General features: G+C 44.4%; 1 pseudogene; it reads right to left on the minus strand.

Annotated features, from left to right (window-relative positions):
* Positions 1–12832: 12832 nt before the first annotated feature.
* Positions 12833–16164, minus strand: LOC116554517 (annotated as a pseudogene).
* Between the last annotated feature and the right edge of the window lie 3276 nt (positions 16165–19440).

A 19440-nucleotide genomic window follows, 5' to 3' on the forward strand; every position in this document is an offset into this window, starting at 1 on the left:
CCACGAAGTAAATGCATTTGGTGTTGTCAAAAAAAAGAAAAAGGAAAAAGAAAAAAAAAAAGAAGGAACCACAGCCAAAGAATGCAAATGGCCTCTAAAAGATGGAAAAGGCAAAGAAATGGATTCTCCCCTGAAGCCTGCAGAAGAAACGCAGCTGGGTTGACATAATGATTTTTTTTTTTTTTTTGAGAGGCTGGAGTACAATGGTGAGATCCCAACTCACTGCAACCTCCACCTCCCAGGTTCAAGTGATTCTCCTGCCTCAGCCTCCGAGTAGCTGGGATTACAGGCATGTATCACCATGTCCGGCTAATTTTTTTATTTTTCGTAGAGATGGGGTTTCACCATGTTGGCCAGGCTGGTCTTGAACTCCTGACCTCAGGTTATCTGCCTGCCTCGGCCTCCCAAAGTACAAGGATTACAGGCATGAGCTACCATGCCCAACCGACATATTGATTTTAGATGTCTGGCCTCCAGAATTATAAGAAAATAAATCTGTACTGTTTTCAGCCTCTAATCTGTGACAGTTTGTTAACAACAGCAATATGAAACTGATATGGATCCCCTGTTCCTAGATTCTTCCAGGGAGGCCCCTAGAGATTTATTTTTCCCATGCACTACAATTTTTGTAGGGATGGGTTGTAATGTCTAAATCACCATAGGCCTCACTCCTTCCTATTGTCTTATATCTTGTCAGATTCACAGAGTTTAAATTAGCCACTAGCCCTTGTAGACATTTAAGTTTGGGACTCCTAGACTCCTCTGTGCTACACTCCCACCACTACCATTCCTTATGTTTAAAAATTGTAGAAGGAGGGCAGGCGTGGTGCCTCACACCTGTAGTCCCAGCACTTTGGGAGGCCGAGGCAGGTGGATCAGAAGGTCAGCAGATCGAGACCATCCTGGCCGACATGGTGAAACTCCATCTCTACTAAAATACAAAAAACTAGCCAGGTGTGGTAGCATGCAACTGTAGTGCCAGCCATTCGGCAGGCTGAGGCAGGAGAATCACTTGAATCTGGGAGGCAGAGGTTGCAGTGAACCGAGATCGTGCCACTGCACTCCAGCCTGACGACAGAGCGAGACTCCATCTCAAAAAAAAAAAAAAAAAAAAAATTGTGTCACAGGTGCAGGAAGCAAAAGGAAAACACTGACTTGGTGGACTCCATTGTCCCACTGCATCTCCTCTTTCAAGAAAACCATTTGGATGTTCTCTGAGATATGACTATGTCCATGTGGTTTATGTCATAGTCATAGAACAGCAGAGGACTCTACCACAAAAATGCTATAGTAATAAGCTAGATGAACTTCAGGCTCAGCTTCCCTGACCCATTCCAGTGAGGTCTGCTCCTCCTAAACCTCTCCCCCAAGAGAATCCTGCACCCCAGTAACAAGTGCCATGTGAACCACACCCATAGGAAAGACCAAGCAGCCTGTAAGAGCCTGAATATAGGATTTGGATGTAGGTGGCAGACAATGCTGAGTCTGGACGGATGTCCAGAACTGTGGCAGCCATCTTGTAACCTAGAGGGAAACTAGTACATGGACTAAGGCAACAAATAAGGATAATATAATGGAAAGATGGACCTAATCTGGGGTTTGATAATTTAACCCCACCGATTTAATCAATACTGGCACCACCTACCTCTACTCTTATTGTTAAAGCTAACAATTTAAACTTAAATCCTCCTTATACTTTAAGCCAGTGTGAGTTCATTTTTTTGTGATTTGCAGTCAAAGGTTTTTTCATTTTTTTCTGAGACAGAGTATCGCTCTGTCCCCCAGACTGGAGTGCAGTGGCACTATCTCAACTCACTGCAACCTCCGCCTCCCGGGTTCAAGCAATTCTTCTGCCTCAGCCTCCTGACTAGCTAGGATTACAGGTGTGCATCACCACCCCTATTTTTGGCATTTTCAATAGAGTCGGGTTTTCACCATGTTGGCCAGGCTGGTATCGAACTCCTGACCTCCTGCTCCGCCCACCTTGGCTTCCCAAAGTGCTGGGACTACAGGCATGAGCCACCTCACCCAGCCTTCATCAAAGATATCTTATATTCTTACAGCTTTATTGAAATATAACAGACAATTAGTTGCTCTGGTGGCAGTGGTGGTGGTGCTGGTGGTGCTGGTGGTGGTGGTGAGACAAGATCTTGCTCTTGGCCCCAGGCTGGAGTGCAGTGGTGCCATCACAACTCACTGCAGCCTCAGCCTTCTGGGCTCAAGCAGTTCTCCCACATCAGCCTCCCAAACAGCTGGGACTGCAGGCACGGACCACCACTCCTTGCTAATGTTTGTATTTTTTTGAAGAGACAAGGTCTCCCTACAATGCCCAGGCTGAGTTGCTCATATTTACAGTGTAAAATCGGATGCTTTTCGACACATGCACACATCCATGAAACCATCACTACAATCAAGACAATGAACATATCCATCACCACCAAGATTGCTAGGGGTAACAAATTTAAGTTTTCTCATGCTCCTTCTTCACGTGGACATATGCTTCCACTTCTCTTGAACAAATATCAAGGAGTGGAATGGCGGAATAGTATGTAAGGTGCATGTTGAACTTTTTATGAAATAGCCAAACAGCTGGGTGTGGTGTCTGATGCCTGTAATCCCAATAACTCAAGAGGCTGAAGCAGGAGGACCCCTTGAGCCCAGGAGTTCAAGACCAGCCTGGACAACATAGCAAGACCCTGTCTATAAAAAATAAAAATAAATAAATAATTTTAAACCATGTTTTAGTAGAAACAGGGTCTCACCATATGACCCAGGCTGACCTCAAACTCCTGGCCCCAAGTGATCCTCCTGCCTCAGAGTCCCAAAGTGCTGGGATTATAGGCATGAACTATTGCACCAGCCAAAATTTTACAAAAAGAAATAGCCAAACAATTTTCTTAACATTTTACATTCCCACCAGCAGTATATAAGAGATCCAGTTATTCCACACCTTTATCAACACTTGGTATAATTGCTTTTTTTTTTTTTTTTTGAGATGGAGTCTCTCTCTGTACCCCAGGCTGGAGTGCGGTTGTGTGATCTCTGCTAACTGAAACCTCCGCCTCTCAGGTTCAAGCAATTCTCCTGCCTCAGCATCCCAAGTAGCTGGGATTATAGGCGCATACCACCACACCCTAATTTTGTTTGTATTTTTAGCAGAGATGAGTTTTTGCCATGTTGACCAGGCTGGTTTCGAACTACTGACCTCAAGTGATCCATCTGCCTTGGCCTCTCAAAGTGCTGGGATTACAGGCATGAGCCACACTGTACCTGGTCTGACTGCTGTTTTTAATTTAAGCCATACTAGCAAGTTCGTAGTAGCATCCTATTATAGTTTTAATTAAATTTCTCTGAAGACTAATAATGTAAGGCAACTGTTCACATGCTTATTTCCATCTAGACCTCCTCTTCGGTGAGGTGTCTGTTAAAAATTCTGCACATTTTTAAATTTTGATTGTTTCATATTGTCAAGTTGGAAACTTTTTATATATTCCAAAAACAAGTCTCTTGCCAGATATGTGTTTTGCAAATGTTTTCTCCTTGTTTATAGCTTGCCTTTTCAGTTTTATAACGGTGACTTCTGAAGAACAAAAGTTTTTAAACCGTGATAAAGTCCAGTTTACTGATTTTATAGTTAATACTTTTTGTGTCAAATTTTTTTAATCTTTGCCAAACCCAAGAACACTAAATTTTTCTCCCTTTTTTATAGACATTTCATAGTTTTAACTATTATATTTAGGTCTATGATCCTATTTGAGTTACTTTTGTAAATGATATGAGGTAAACAGATTGTGGTTCATTTCTTTTTGCATATGGATATCCAATTGTTCCAGCACCATTTGTTAAAAGATTTTATTTTCCTCATTGAATTGCCTAAACATCTTGGTCAGAGATCAATTGGCTACATATGTGTGGCTCTACTTCTGGACTCTACTTTTTTTCCATTGATCTATTTGCCTTTACATAAATCCCACACTGTCATAATTACTATAACTTTGTAATTAGTCTTGAGCTCAAACAGTGTAGATTCTCTAACTTTGTTCAGCTCTTTCGAAGTTATTTTGGCTAGTCTAGATGCTTTAAATTCCCGTATAAATTTTAAAATCAACTTGTACATTTCTACCAAGAAAACTTCTGTGATTATGTTGAATCATAAATCAACTTGGGAAAAACTGATATCTTAATAATATTGAGTGTCCCAATCCATGACATAGTTCTCCATTTATTTAAGTCTTCACAATGATGTTTTGTATTTTCATTGTATAGGTTTTGTACATCTTTTGCCAGGTTTAACCCTACATATCTCCTATTACTATGTTAAAAACTTGGCCAGGTGCAGTGACTCACGCCTGTAATCCCAGCACTTTGGGAGGCTGAGGCAGATGGATCACGAGGTCAGGAGATTGAGACCATCCTGGCTAACACCATGAAACCCCGTCTCTACTAAAAATACAAACATTAGGCCGGGCGCGGTGGCTCAAGCCTGTAATCCCAGCACTTTGGGAGGCCGAGGCGGGTGGATCACGAGGTCAAGAGATCGAGACCATCCTGGTCAACACGGTGAAACCCCATCTCTACTAAAAATACAAAAAGCCAGGTGTGGTGGTGCGCACCTGTAGTCTCAGCTACATGGGAGGCTAAGGCAGGAGAATCGCTTGAATGAATCCAGGAAGTAGAGGTTGCAGTGAGCTGAGATAACACCACTGCACTCCAGCCTGGGCAACAGGGCGAGATGCTGTCTCAAAAAAAAAAAAAAAGAAGAAGAAGAAAAAAAGAAAAACTTTAGACAAAATAAAAGTAACATTTTATTTGAGCACTAAAGCATTAAGGAATTGGGGGGCATTTGAAATCGGAAGAGGTTCATGTAGCTACACTTTAGCACTACAAGCAGTAGATCTTCATAGTCTGAACACAGAATTAAAGAAATAACTCAATTGGCTACAGGCAGGCTTTTGTTTTGTCTTGTCTTGCCTCGTTTTGTTTTGTTTGTAGAGAACAGTATTTTAGAATCTTGACGAAGCTGGTCTCGAACCCCTGGCCTCAAGGGACTCTCCTACCTTGGCTTCCCAAAGTGCTGGGATTATAGGCATGAGCCACCATGCTCAGCCACTATTTGTCTTATTTGGGTATGATCTGGTGGAAAGTTCCGAGTTATATAACTAATGGGCTAACGTGCTATTTGTGATTGGCGGAAGCTTGGTCTCTGTTTTGGTTTTCGCTTTTCAAAATTTATTAGTTACAAAGAATGCCTCTAGGTTAAGTTTCAGTTTGCTTGTGTAAGAGTTCTGGATACAGAAACAATTCCAGACTAATAACTTCCTGCTTATTTTCCTTTAACAGCTATTATGAATGATATTTCTATTTTAATTACCAATTGTTTGTTGCCAGTGTATAGAAATACCATTGCTTTTTAATATATCCTACTAGCATCCTGAAAACTCACTAAAATCACTTATTAGTCCCAATAGCATTTTGTAGATTCCTCAGGATTTTTGATACAATCATGCTGTTTGCAAATAAAGGTATACTTCCTTTTTTCCTCCCTTCAAGAATTCTTTTATTTCTTTTAGTTGCATTATTACATTGCCTAGAATCTCCAGTACACTGTTAAATAAAAGAGATGAGAGTGAATATCTTTGTCTCTGAACCTAGGGGAAACACGTTGTCTTTCACAATTTAGTATAATGTTACCTATATTTTTTCCATAGCTGTCCTTTATCAATTATTTTTTGAGATGGGATCCTCCTATGTTGCCCAGGCTGGTCTCCTGGGCTCAAGATATCCTCCTGCCTCAGCCTCCTGAGTAGCTGGGACTACAGGCATGTACCACCCTGCCTGGCTTATCTATTCTGAGAAGTTCCCTTTATGCCTTCTTTGATGAGAAGCTTTATGAATGGATATTGAATGTTATCAAATGCTTTTTCTGCATCTATTGAGATGATTATATGGTTTTTCATTTTTAGTCTATTAGTATGGTGAATTACATTAACTGATTTTTTGTTAAACAAATCTTGCTTTTCTGGAATAAACCCCACTTGGCAAAGATGTATTATCCTTTTTACATATTTTTGTTGAATCTGATAAAATTATAATAAGAATTTTACATCTATGTTCATGAGAGATATCTGTCTCTAGTTTCCCTTTTTATAATGTTTTGTCTGGTTTTAGTATCAGGATAATTTCAGCCTCATAGAATGAGTTGTGGAGTATTCCCTACTTTTCACCTTGCTGTAGGTGTTTATGTAGAATTGGTATTATTTCTTCCTTAAATGTTTGACAGAATTCATCAGTTAAGTCATATGTTCCTGGAATCTCCTTTGTGGGGTGGTTTTTAAGTACAAATTTAATTTCGTTTAACATTTCTTGCAGTGCAGGTCTGTTGCTGCTGTGTTCTTTCAACTTACGTATGCCTAAAAAGATATTGATTCTATTATCATTTTTGAAAGATATTTTTGCTGGTAGAGAGTTTTAGGTTGACAGATTTTCTCTTTCAGCATTTTAAAGATATTTCTCCATTGTCTTCTGGCTTACATCATTTTTGACAAGAAATCTGCTGCTATTCTTAACTTTTTGCTTTATACTAATGTGTCTTTTTTCCCTCCAGCTGTTTGCAAGCAAGATTTTCTCTTTATCCCTGGTTCTAGGCATTTGATTATGATGCACTTTGTAGTTTTTATAATATCATCATATCAGAGTTAATTTACCCTCTTGGATCTGAATTTGTAGTTTTTATTTTGAACTTTTTTTCTTTTTCTTACTTTTTTTTTTTTTTTGGTTTCTTTTTTGTTGTTTTTGAGACAGTGTCTCGCCCAGGCTGGAGTACAGTGGTGCAATCTCAACTCACTTCAACCTCCACCTCCTGGGTTCAAGAGATTCTCCTGCCTCAGTTTCTCAAGTAGCTGGGACTACAGGTGTGCACCACCACACCCAGCTAATCGTTGTATTTTTTAGTAGAGACAGGGTTTCACCATATGTTGGCCAGGCTGGTCTCGAACTCCTGACCCCAGGTGATCTGCCTGCCTTGGCCTCCCAAGTACTAGGACAGGCATGAGCCACCACACCTGGTCATTTTGAACTTTTTTCTGGGTCACCATAAGTTACGTTTCAAGGTTTGCTTTTAGGCTTTGTTAGGTGAGAGCGGAGGTGCTTCTAATTTTTCCTCTCAAGTGATCTTTCCGAGTTCTCAACCCAATGCCCTGAATACTATGGGTTTTGTCTTCACTGTGGCTGGTGGAAAGATAAACTGTTCCTGGCCTGTGTGAACTTTGTGAATCATTCTTTCCCCAAGTGTATGCATCAACCAATACTCAGCTAAAGAGTCTATCAATAACAAACCCCCCTACAAATCTCCAGTGCTCTATGCAGCTCTCTCTCTCCAGTCCTCTGCCCTGTGAACTCTTGCCATCTGGGCCTCCCCAGACTCCCAACTTTGTTTCCTCAACTCAGGGAGCCTTCTGGGCTCCGAGTAGATCCCCTCTCCATGTTCTGCAGCCTGCAAAGTTTCTCCAGGAAGTAAACTGGTTCATAAGGCTCATTCTGTTTGTTTCCCTCTCTCAGGAACAACTGTCCTGAGCTGCCTATGGTCCAATGTGTAAAAACAGTTATCAGACAAACCTAATTTGTCAGTTTTTTTATTAGTTTAAGGCAGGAGAGTATTTACTATTTACTAGTCCCTGTTCCTTCATCTTGGATGGAAGCAGAATCCTAACAACTGATATATTATTATAGTCCCATGACTTCTTGCCAAAACATTTCCATAAACAGAAAAGATTGAAGACATTAAAGACAACAGGCCCAGCGCAGTAGCTCATGCCTGTAATCTCAGCACTTTGGAAGGCCAAGGCAGGCGGATCACCTGAGGTTGGGAGTTCAAGACCAGCCTGACCAACATGGAGAAACTCCGTCTCTACTAAAAATACGAAAAAAAAAAAAAAAAAATCAGCCAGGCACGGTGGTGCATGCCTGTAATCCCAGCTACTTAGGAGGCTGAGGCAGGAAAATTGCTTGAACCCGGAAGGCGGAGGTTGCGGTGAGCCGAGATTGAGCCATTGCACTCCAGCCTGGGCAACAAGAGTGAAACTTCATCTCAAAAAAAAAAAAAAAAAAAAAGAATTAAAGACAATATTTTCTGATTTCTATGCATAGCATAACAATGGCATTGCAACAAAACTAAAGAGGAAGACATAACTAAGATGTCCTTAACTTGGAGCTGGGTACAATAAACGATCAAAACATTCATCCATGTTTGCTGTGCATGGTAGCCCATGCCTATAATCCTAGCATTTTGAAAGGCCAAGACAGGAAGATCGCTTGAGCCCAGGACTTTAAGACTGGATGGGCAATATAGTGAGACCCCATCTCCACAATAAATTTAAAAATTAGCCAAGTGTGGTGTCATGTGCCTGTGGTTCCAGCTGTCAGAGGCATTCAAACCAGAGCAACTCCATCTTTAATAGGGGCTGGGTAAAGTAAGGCTGAGACCTACTGGGCCCTATTCTCAGAAGGTTAGGCTTTCTCATCCTGTGATTAGGAAAGCCTAACCTTCTGAGAATAGGGCCCAGTAGGTCTCAGCCTTACTTTTTAGTTCGGCAGAATTGGTATCACAAGATACAGGTCATAAAGACCCTGCTAATAAAATAGGATGCAGTAGAGAAGCCACCAAAACCCACCAAAACCAAGATGTCAATGAAAGTGACCTCTGGTCACCCTCACTGCCCATTATACACTAATTAACTATAATGTATTAGTATGCTAAAAGACACCCCCACCAGCACAGTTTACAAATGCCATGGCAACCCAGCTGGTACCCTATAGAGTCTAAAAAGGGGAGGAACCCTCAGTTCTGAGAATTGCCAGCCCCTTTCCTAGAAAACTCATGAATAATCCACCCCTTGTTCAGCATGTAATCAAGAAATAACCATAAGAATAGCCAGGGCCGGGCGCGGTGGCTCACGCCTGTAATCCCAGTACTTTGGGAGGCCGAGGCGGGTGGATCACGAGGTCAAGAGATCGAGACCATCCTGGTCAACATGGTGAAACCCCGTCTCTACTAAAAATACAAAAAATCAGCTGGGCATGGTGGTGCATGCCTGTAATCCCAGCTACTCCGGAGGCTGAGGCAGGAGAATTGCCTGAACCCAGGAGGCGGAGGTTGCGGTGAGCCGAGATCGCGCCATTGCACTCCAGCCTGGGTAACAAGAGCGAAACTCCGTCTCAAAAAAAAAAAAAAAAAAAAAGAATAGCCAATCGGCAGCCCTCAGGGCTTTTCTGCTTATGGAGTAGCCACTCTTTTGTTTATTTATTTCTCTAATAAAATTGCTTTCACTTTATCCTATGAACTCACCTGAAATTCTTTCTTGTGTAAGGTCCAAGAACTCTCTTTTGGGGTCTGGATCAGGACTCATTTTCAGTAGGACAGCTACATGGAGGTTGAGTGGAAGGATGGCTTGAGCTCAGGAGGTCAAGGCTTTACTGAGCCGTGATCATGGGGCTGCATTCCAGCCTGGATGATATGAGACCCTGTCTCAAAAAACAAACAAAAATCATCTCTTCTTCACCAGTTCAGAGACACAGCAGTCAAATACCTTACTACATGGTCAAAAACAATAAAAAAAAAAAACACATGCCCAAAAGAAAGGAAGAAGAACGTAGCTATACATGCCCTATTCCTTCTCCTTGGCAAATTCACCAAATAACCCACTCCTTATTCCATAAGGAAACAAGAAGCCAGAAGAATGGAAATTTATCCCTCTACTCGCTACCCCGCATCCCCCTTTAGAGAGGAAGAAAGACACTTTCAATTGTAGAAGGAACACTGCTGTTTTAAATGCATTCAGAGTGGAAAAGGAAAAGTTTCAGTCATCAGGAAATAAACTTCCAAACAACTCTCCCACTGTAAAAAAAAAAAAAAAAAAAAAAAAAAAAAAAAAAACTGAAGGAAATGTGGAAAATAACAATGTTCAGACATTGGACAACAGGCAGCGCAGGACTGTAATTTCTTTGAGAAGGGAAACAGATTATTCAAGACCTACTATTAGGTTGATGCAAAGGTAATTGTGGTTTTTGTCATTACTTTCCATTGTAAAACCCGCAATTACTTTTCCACCAACTTTTATCACCCAGCTTTCTCCCTGGAAGCAACTTCTGGACTGCAATGTGAATAAGTGAATCCAAACAGAGCCAGGCAACCTCACTAAGCCAAGGAGAACAAAAGAGAAGTTCAGGATGGCCAAGGCAGCTAGATTTCTCAGGAGAGGAGAGAGCTATGCAAACAGATCTGCAGAATATAAAAAGTACTCCTACAACTCAATAAAAAGAAGTCAAACACTCCAATTCAAATATAGGCCAAAAAATTAGACATGTAGGCTGAGCGCAGTGGCTCATGCCTGTAATCCCAGCACTTTGGGAGGCCGAGGCAGGCAGATTGCCTGAGGTCAGGAGTTCAAGACCAGCCTGGCCAATATGGTGAACCCCTTCTCTACTAAAAATACGAAAAATTAGCTGGACATGGTGACGTGTGCCTGTAGTCCCAGCCACTTGAAGGCTGAGGCAAGAGAATTACTTGAACCTGGGAGGCGGAGGTTGCAGTGAGCCAAGATCGCACCACTGCACTCCAGCCTGGGTGACAGAGAAAGATAACATCTCAAAAAAAAAATTACACACATACTTCACCACGAAAGATATATGAATAGCCAATAAGCACATGAAAAAACGCTCAACATCACTAGTCATCAGGAAAATGCAAGTTAGAACACGGTGAGATGTCGAGTCACTTCATATTCATATAAATAGCTAAAATATATGAACATGGTGGATCACGCCTGTAATCCCAGCACTTTGGGAGGCTGAGGTGGGCAAGATCACAAGGTCAGGAGTTTGAGACCAGCCTGACCAAAATTGTGAAACCCCATCTCTACGAAAAATACAAAAAACAAAATTTAGCTGAGTACAGTGGTAGGCTCCTATAATCCTAGCTACTCGGGAGGCTGAGGCAGGAGAATTGCTTGAACCTAGGAGGTCAAGGTTGTAGTGGGCCAAGATTGTGCCACTGCACTCCAGCCTGGTGACAGAGCAAGACTCGGTTTCAAAAAATAAATAAATAAATAATAAAATAATAAATGGCTGAACTGTAAAAGACTGGTCATACAAAGATGTTGGCAAGAACGTGAAATAACTGGAACTCTCATCCACTGGTGGTAGAAATGTAAAAATTGGAAATACTTTGAAAAACAATTTGACAGTTTCTTATGAAGTTAAATATATGACCCAGCAATTCCACTTCTAGGTATTTACCCAAGAGATATGAAAGTATATGTCCCCTCACTACACACAAATGTTCATGGCAGCTTTCTTTATAACAGCCAAAAACTGAAAACAACACAAATGTTCATCAACAGGTGAATGAATAAGCAAAGTGTGCTTATACATACAATGGAATACTATTCAGTATTAAAAAGGAATGAACTAGGTCGGGCACAGTGGCTCATGCCTATTATCCCAGCACTTTGGGAGGCCAAGGTGGGTGGATCACGAGGTCAAGAGATCGAGACTATCCTGGCCAACAAGGTGAAACCCCACTCTACCAATTACAAAAATTAGCTGGGTGTGGTGGCACGTGCCTGTAATCGCAGCTACTCGGGAGGCTGAGGCATGAAAAACCCAGGAGGTAGAGGCAACGTTGAGCCGAGGTGTCGCCACTGCACTCCAGCCCTGGCAACAGAGGGAGACTCTGTCTCAAAAAATAAAAAAATTTAAAAAAAGGAATAAACTATTGGCACACTACCAGGTGGATGTATCTCAAAAACATTTTGCTGAGCAAAAGAAGCCAGACACAGAAGACGATATACTGTATGATGTCATTCATTTGAAACTCCAGAAAAGACAAATCTACTGCCTAGGATAGAAGATGAGAATTGGCTGGGGTGCAGTACTAGGGAATTGCTGGGGTGGGAGAGGCAGGAGATGAAAATGTTCTATACAGTGGTTACGTGGTATAAAAATTTGTCAGAGTTGCACCACTTTGGGAGGCCCGGGCAGGTGGATCACCTGAGGTCAGGAGTTCGAGACCAGCCTGGCCAATATAGTGAAACCCTGTCTCTACTAAAAATACAAAAATTAACCGGGCATGGTGGCTCACACCTGTAGTACCAGCTAGTCAGAAGGCTGAGGCAGGAAAATGTCTTGAACGCAGGAGGCAGACATTGCACTGAGCCGAGATCACGCCACTGCACTCCAGCCTGGGCAATACAGTGAGACTCTGTCTAAAAAAATAATAATTGTCAGAGCTTGTCAAAATGTACCCCCAAAATCGACGCATTTTATTGCATATGCTAAACCCTAATAAAGTTTTACTCAGGTACAGAACCATGGTCAGCTACGTAATCAGGATTCCCACCTGGGGCCTTGACTTTTGTGAAAAAACACAAAGCTACGGGAACATTTGGGAAATTACGCACAACAGCAATGACTGTGAGGGTCCAGGGAGGAACGGAAACACCCAAGTAACACTCCAGTGGAGTCCTAGCCTGTTTCCCGGCCTCCCTCAGCTCCTGCCCATTCCTGAGCCAGATTCTCTGGCCTCCGCATCAATTCCATGAGCAACCCATTACCCTTCCATGATTTTTCTACAGCTTACATTAGCCGCAGTCTGTTTCTGTTGTTTATACTCAACAACCCTGACTAATACAGCCATTCTATCACCACTCAGCCTAAGAGGCTTCACCGGCTTCAGTTTTCCCTGTGCTTCCAAGTTATAGCTCTTTTTGTTTGTTTTTGTTTTTGTTTTGGGGCGTCAAGCTGTTATTTATTTCAGGGAGACGGCAGGGACCAGGACTCAGCCTTTCTTGGCAGCGGCTTTCCCCATGGCGACCGAGACATTGCTCAGCTCCTCCCGCTTCCTCCTGGCGCAGCTGCGTGTCCCCACCCTTCCTTTAACTTGAGGGCCCGTCTGTCCTTGGAGTCCTTCAGTAACTCCACGGCGCACTGCTCATACGGGGCGAAGCCACACACCTCCCGGATCATGTCCCGCACGAACCTGGTGTGTTTGGTCAGACGCCCGAGGAGACGGCTGTGCCTGGGCTTGCTCGTGTTCTTGGTTACCTTTTGGCCTTTGTTGAGGCCCACAGCCGCAGGGTAGCAAAGAGCCACGGCTGCTGCTCTCCAATGGCGGCCGTGGCGGAAGGGCTGGCGCCGCGCAGAATTCTGGGATATCTCTTTTATTTTCGTTTTTGAGAGAGGGTTTCCCACAGCTGCCCAGGCTGGAGTGCAGTGGCGCGATCCACTTCCACCTCCTGAGTTCAGGTAATTCTCTTGCCTCGACCTCCCGAATATCTGGGATTACAGGTGCCTGCCACCATGCCCAGGTAGTTTTTTGTATTTTTAGTAGAGACAGGGTTTCACTATGTTGGCCAGGCTGGTCTCAAACTCCGGACCTCATGATCCACATGCCTCAGCCTCCCAAAGTGCTGGGATTACAGGCATGAACCATCGCGCCCAGCCTAGGTTATGGCTCTTATGATGGACGTATTAGCCAGGAGTCTTTCAGTTGCAAGTGACACAATAACTGGCTTAAGAAAACACACACACACACACACACACACACACACACACACACACACACAAATTTGCTGGCTTCCATGATTCAGGCACCTGACATCATCATGGATCCAGGTTCTTTCAACCCCCTCCTCAGCAGGTCAATGACTCCCCTCATGACAGCAAGAGGGCTACTGTGGCTACAGGTATGACCCCTCACACAGTATCCAAAGGCAGAAAAGGATATCGGTCCTCACACATCTGTTTGGAAGAGCAAGACATCTCTTCTGAAGACCTTTCCCAAAAGCCACTTCCCCCACAGTGGGCTTCCTGCCACATTTCTTGGCTAGAATTGTGTTACATTACAGATATGTGACAGCCTTGGGCTGCCATAACAAAATACCACAGACTGGGTGGCTTAAACAACAGAAATGTATTTTCTCACAGTTCTGGAGGCTAGAAGTCCACAATCAAGCTGTCAGCAGGTTTGATTTCTCCTGAGGCCTCTCTTTGGCTTGCAGATGGCCGCCTTCCCACTGTCCTCATATGGCCTTTCCTCTGTGCACGTGCGTCCCACCCTGCTGCTGTCACTCTTCTTGTAAGGACACCAGTCACACTGGATTAGGGCCCCACCCCATGACTTTATTTAACCTTAATTACCTCCTTAAAGGCCCCATTTCCAAATATAGTTACATTGGGGGTTAAGGCTTCAACATATGAACAAGGGGGATATAATTGAGTCCATAACTGGGGCCAAGATGTCAGAATACCTGGATTCACCTGGGCCCTGTTAATGGTGCAGACCCCAATATGCCCAGACCCTTGAAGAATGTTATAACTATCCATTCTGATGGCTGTTTATCGTGTCACATATATTAGTACAATTCTGGGAAGGGGAAAAAAATGAGAGTGGATTAGAGAGGATATTATAAAGAGAAAAGAGTCTGGGTGAGATGGCTCATGCCTGTAATCCCAGCACTTTGAGAAGCCAAGGAGGGCAGATCAGGAAGTCAGGAGATTGAGACCATCCTGGCCAACATGGTAAAACCTGGTATCTACTAAAATAACAAAAATTAGCTGGGCCTGGTGGCGTGGGCCTGTAATCCCAGCTACTCAGGAGGCTGAGGCAGAATTGCTTGAACCCAGGAGGCGGAGGTTGCAGTGAGCCAAGATCGCACCACTGCACTCCACCCTGGGCAACAGAGTGAGACACCGTCTCCAAAAAAAACAAAAAAAAATTTGGGAAAAAAGACCCTGCTAACACAAACCTCTAGCAAAGAATTTCTGCTTCAAGTGAAGGTTAAGCTGTGGGCTGGCCCTTGTCTAGGGCTGAAGGCCCAGGCTCCGGGATTCATGCAGAGGCAATGCTCACAGGTTAGGGGATGCTGAGGCCCACACCCCACGGCATTTATGCGTGGGCTCTTCAGTCTCCCTAGTTCAGTCTGGTTCAGAGAGGTAGGACCCGGCCCTGAGAACGAGAGCTCAGATCAGGCTTCATGCTCACACCGCCTTCACCCTCGGTGCTTCCCCTTCCTCCCCACCTGTTCCAGCATGGTAGAGAGACTCACACATGTCCCTCCTTCAGAGGAAAGGCCTTTCCTCTGCCTGATCCAACTTCACTTGCCCATTAGACATCCTGGAACAGACCATTGGCCAGATGAGTCTTATAATTAAATGTCCCACTCTCGAGTCAGTTTAACTTGGTGCTTCAAAAGACGTTATAAAAAAAAAAAAAAAAAAAAAAAAAAACTACTGGCTGGGTGTGGTGGCTCATGCCTGTAATCCTAGCACTTTGGGAGGCCGAGGTGGGCGGATCACCTGAGGTCAGGAGTTCAAGACCAGCCTGGCCAATGTGGTAAAACCCCCATCTCTACTAAAAATACAAAAATTAGCCAGGCATGGTAGTGGGTGCCTATAATCTCAGCTACTAGGAAGGCTGAGAGAGGAGAATCACTTGAACCTGGGAGGCAGAGGTTGCAGTGAGCTGAGATTGCACCATTACACTTCAGCCTGGGCGACAAGAGTGAAACTCCGTCTCAAAAACAAAAACTACTGCTGGCCATCAGGAGGCCTAGGGCTACAGCAGAACCAGAAATTGATGAGTGCAGGAGACAAAGGCAGCCCCTCTCCTCCCACTGCACTGGAAGAGACAAATTGCTCGAGTGGGAGACCCAGCTCCCCAGCCACTTGACCAGGCCTAGTTCCATGGCTTTCAATGACTTCCTACAGCAAATGGGGGGGTGTCAGCCACTTCCAGCAGATCCAAGTCACCCTGTGGTGGTCCTCTGCCTGCTCCTCCTGTGTTTGCACACTACTCTACAAAACTTCACTGCCACTGCCTCTCCCCACCCAACCCCTGCCACCCCTACCTGCCAACGCCAACCTCAACAAGGACAGGTGGCTGGAGGCTTGGCTGTCCCAAGACTGGCAGGTGTGGCCTCAGTCCTGCCTCCACTTCATCTCCTCCCAGTGGGGACCACCTTTTCCTAACGGCACAGAGGCCAACAACATGGGGCCATAGAGCCCTGCACCAATGGCTGCATTTATGACAACAGCACCTTCCCGATGACCGCCGTGACTGAAGTAAGGATAGCTGGGTCCTCTGCCCCCTTCCAATCCCTGTGCCCTCATCTTACCGTCCCACCTACAGACACAGACTGTGCAACCTTGACCCAAGTTTGTCTGAATTTGGGAAGACCCTGGAGCTTGGAAGAGTTTTACCCAGGATGGAGCTCAGAAGCAGAGCTTCCCGGTGGAGGAGACATGAAGTCCTTGCAGAGAGCTGCTCCCTGCCTCCCAGCCCCCACCAGAGACAGACGCTGCTACAGGAGTTTAATGTTCCACTTCATTTTCTCAAAATGTCAAAAGACCCTGAGGGATAAGACAATTCCATAAGGTGAAGAGGTGATACAGAGAAAGGGAGAGAGGAGTGCAGGTGATGAGGGCAGAGGGGACATTCCTGAGCAGGGGATTCTGGACTCACAGTCTTAGAAACAGAAACAGTTTGCTGACTTTATCTAGAAATAGCTCTTAGCAGCTGGGGCCAGGAGATGGAGAGCAGCCAAGGAACTAAGACAGGAAAAAGAAGATGGTTATGTGCGGGGGGGGGGGGGGGGATCCTTTCATCTCTAGTGATTTAATGCCCCTCCCCCTAAACATACACACACACGTGCAATTGTAGTCACCCTGGCCTGCTGAGTGGTTCATCAGGCTGCATTCTGTACTTAGCAGCTGTCACACTGATCATGTTCTCAACATCTGTTCTAGTCAATGGTCTTTTGGTCACAAAGAAGAGAAGCCCCGTCGAATCAGCTCTTGGGAAAAGGGGGCATAACTGCAAGGGTACAGAGATTACAGGGAATTCAAGAACAGGAAACAAAGTGTATTCAGGCCTCATGGACACTGGAACCAGGAGCTGGAGCACAAGAGGCATCTCTTTACGCTGACTCCATTCGTCGCTCCTACTTAAATCAGTTTCATCTGTGTGCTCTTCTTAAGGGATGACTACCAACCAGTCCCAGCTCTGAGTCATTGTTTCTCAGATTTAGAGCCCATCAGCAACCAGAACATTTCTATTTATCTCAATTCAAATTCCTAGAGCAGGCTCTGACTGGCTTAGTGCCTCATATTGATGCGCCTCACCCTCCCCACTTAAGTCAGGTGTGTCCACACTTCATCTTATCAGTGTGCCAAAGGGGAGCGTAGTGAGATTTTGCGGCCCATTGTCCATTGGTTACAGCTGTGCAAAGAAAAGATGCCCTGAGATGTGGTGATGCGCACCTGTAACCCCAGCTACTCAGGAGGCTGAGGCAGGGGAATCACTTGAACCTGGGAGGCAGAGATTGCAGTGAACCGAGATGGCGCCACTGCACTCCAGCCTGGCGACAGAGGGAGATTCCATCTCAAAAAAGAAAAAAAAGAAAAGATGCCTTGAGAAGGGCTGCAATCAGGCATAGCCCCCGCAAACCTGCCTCATGTAGCAACTCTCTGAAACTGGTTACAGTTAAGCCATATTCCTACTAGAAAGACCCAACACACAGAAGCAGAAGGTAACCAATATGGCTAGACTTCCTCTGATGCGTGTAGGCATCATATGCAATCCCCTCCACACTGAGTTACGGACACTTTCTTCATATTTGCCGGTCTCAAGCCAAGTTTTGAGATATCCTTGTCCACCCGCCATAACTTGTATGTTATTCTCCCGGTTCTGCTTCCCTATTTCCCTTCTTAAACTCTCTGTGTTCCAAGGTCAACAATACTCCAGGAACTATCAACCTACCTGTTGCTCTTCTGTTCAAAACAGCGGGCAGTTCCTTCCAAAAGTCTAGATTCCTGTCCAGAGAATCTGGGTGAATGAACATCTTGGATTTCCTTCTAAATGGGGAGTCAGTAATAATCTTCTTACCATTTTTGGTGTTCGTAACTGACTGACAACATGAGATGCACACAGTTATTTCATCAGGATAACTGCGTACGTCTGATGTTGTCAGTTACTAACACCGAATTCCAAATATGTCTATATGGAAGTGCCAGAAATAATCCAATCCTCTTTCAACAGGCACTGTGGATGGCACCATCATCCACTACCACATATAGACATGGGACACTATTTTATGAGCACGGCCAAGATACCTCTTCCTTGGGCTAATCATGTCAAAGCCTATGGCTGTATCAAAAGAACATCTCATTAGGAGGATGGGTAGCTTGCATGCATAACCTAATGTGAAGCTGGATTGTTAAGCAAATGAAATGGCTCATAAGCCAACAGGGGTTACTTAAGAACAAGATATTTCATTGTTTCATTGCAGTGAAGACACCCATGCCCCAAGACCACCTGGCTGTAACTGGTAAGCACAACACAGTTAAGTCACTAGAGGAAGACAAGCCCCAGGTTGCCCCTCAGGAGGAACTCCCAAAGAAGCCAGTATCCCAAAGGGACAGCATCCCAGTATCATACTGCAGCACTCTGAATGCAAAGCAAAAAACTAATCAATACAACAAGAAAAAGATGCAGGCCATGGGTTTTAATAAAAAGCCTAGCCAGGTGCAATGGCTCACTCAAGTAAACCCAGCACTCTGGGAGGAAGTGGTGGGAGGATCACTTGAGGCCAGGATTTTGAGACCACCCTGGGCAACATAGTGAGACCCTATCTCTATTCAAAAAAAATAAAAATTTAATTAGCTGAGAGTGGTGGTTCATGGTTGTAGTCCTAGCTACTAGGGAGGCTGAAGTAGGAGGATTGCTTGAACCCAGGAGCTTAGGGCTGCAGTGAGCTTGTTACTACAGCAACGTCAATTCTTGCCTCCTCAGAATTCGACTGAGGGACATAAGGCAGAAGAGACCGGGGCAAGTTTTAGAGCAGGGGTGAAAGTTTATTTAAAAGCCTTAGAACAGGGACGAAAAGAAAGTAAAATACACTTGGAAGAGGGCCAAGTGGACACCTTGGAGGTCATGTCCCCTTTGACCTTGGAATTGGGGTTTTATATGCTGGCCTACTTCTGGCATCTTGCATCACTTTTCCAGTAGAATGCCCCCAGAAGGTTATACCAGTTAAACTCCACCATTTTGCCTTTTAATGCGCATGCTTGAACTCACTCACCCAACTCCTGAGATCTTGTTGGGAAGCTGCCAATCACCAGTTACAGATATTTCTAATCTATTGGGAAACTGCCTTTCCCTGGCGATGACTGCGACCCATTATTACTTTAGAGAGGCAGTGTGACAACTGCCTGATCATCACCTGATGGTTGCCTGACATTCCTGATGGAGTGAGGGAACCCCTCTCCTGCCCCAGTCATGCCTGGCTAAGCTACCTACAGTAACAAGCTATGATCACGCCACTGCATTCCAGCCTGATTGACAGAGACATCCTATCTCAAAACAACAGCAGCAACAACAAAACCCTA

This window comes from Sapajus apella, unplaced genomic scaffold (assembly GCF_009761245.1).
Source record: "Sapajus apella isolate SASKATOON/1434 unplaced genomic scaffold, GSC_monkey_1.0 scaffold14, whole genome shotgun sequence".
NCBI lineage: Eukaryota > Metazoa > Chordata > Mammalia > Primates > Cebidae > Sapajus > Sapajus apella.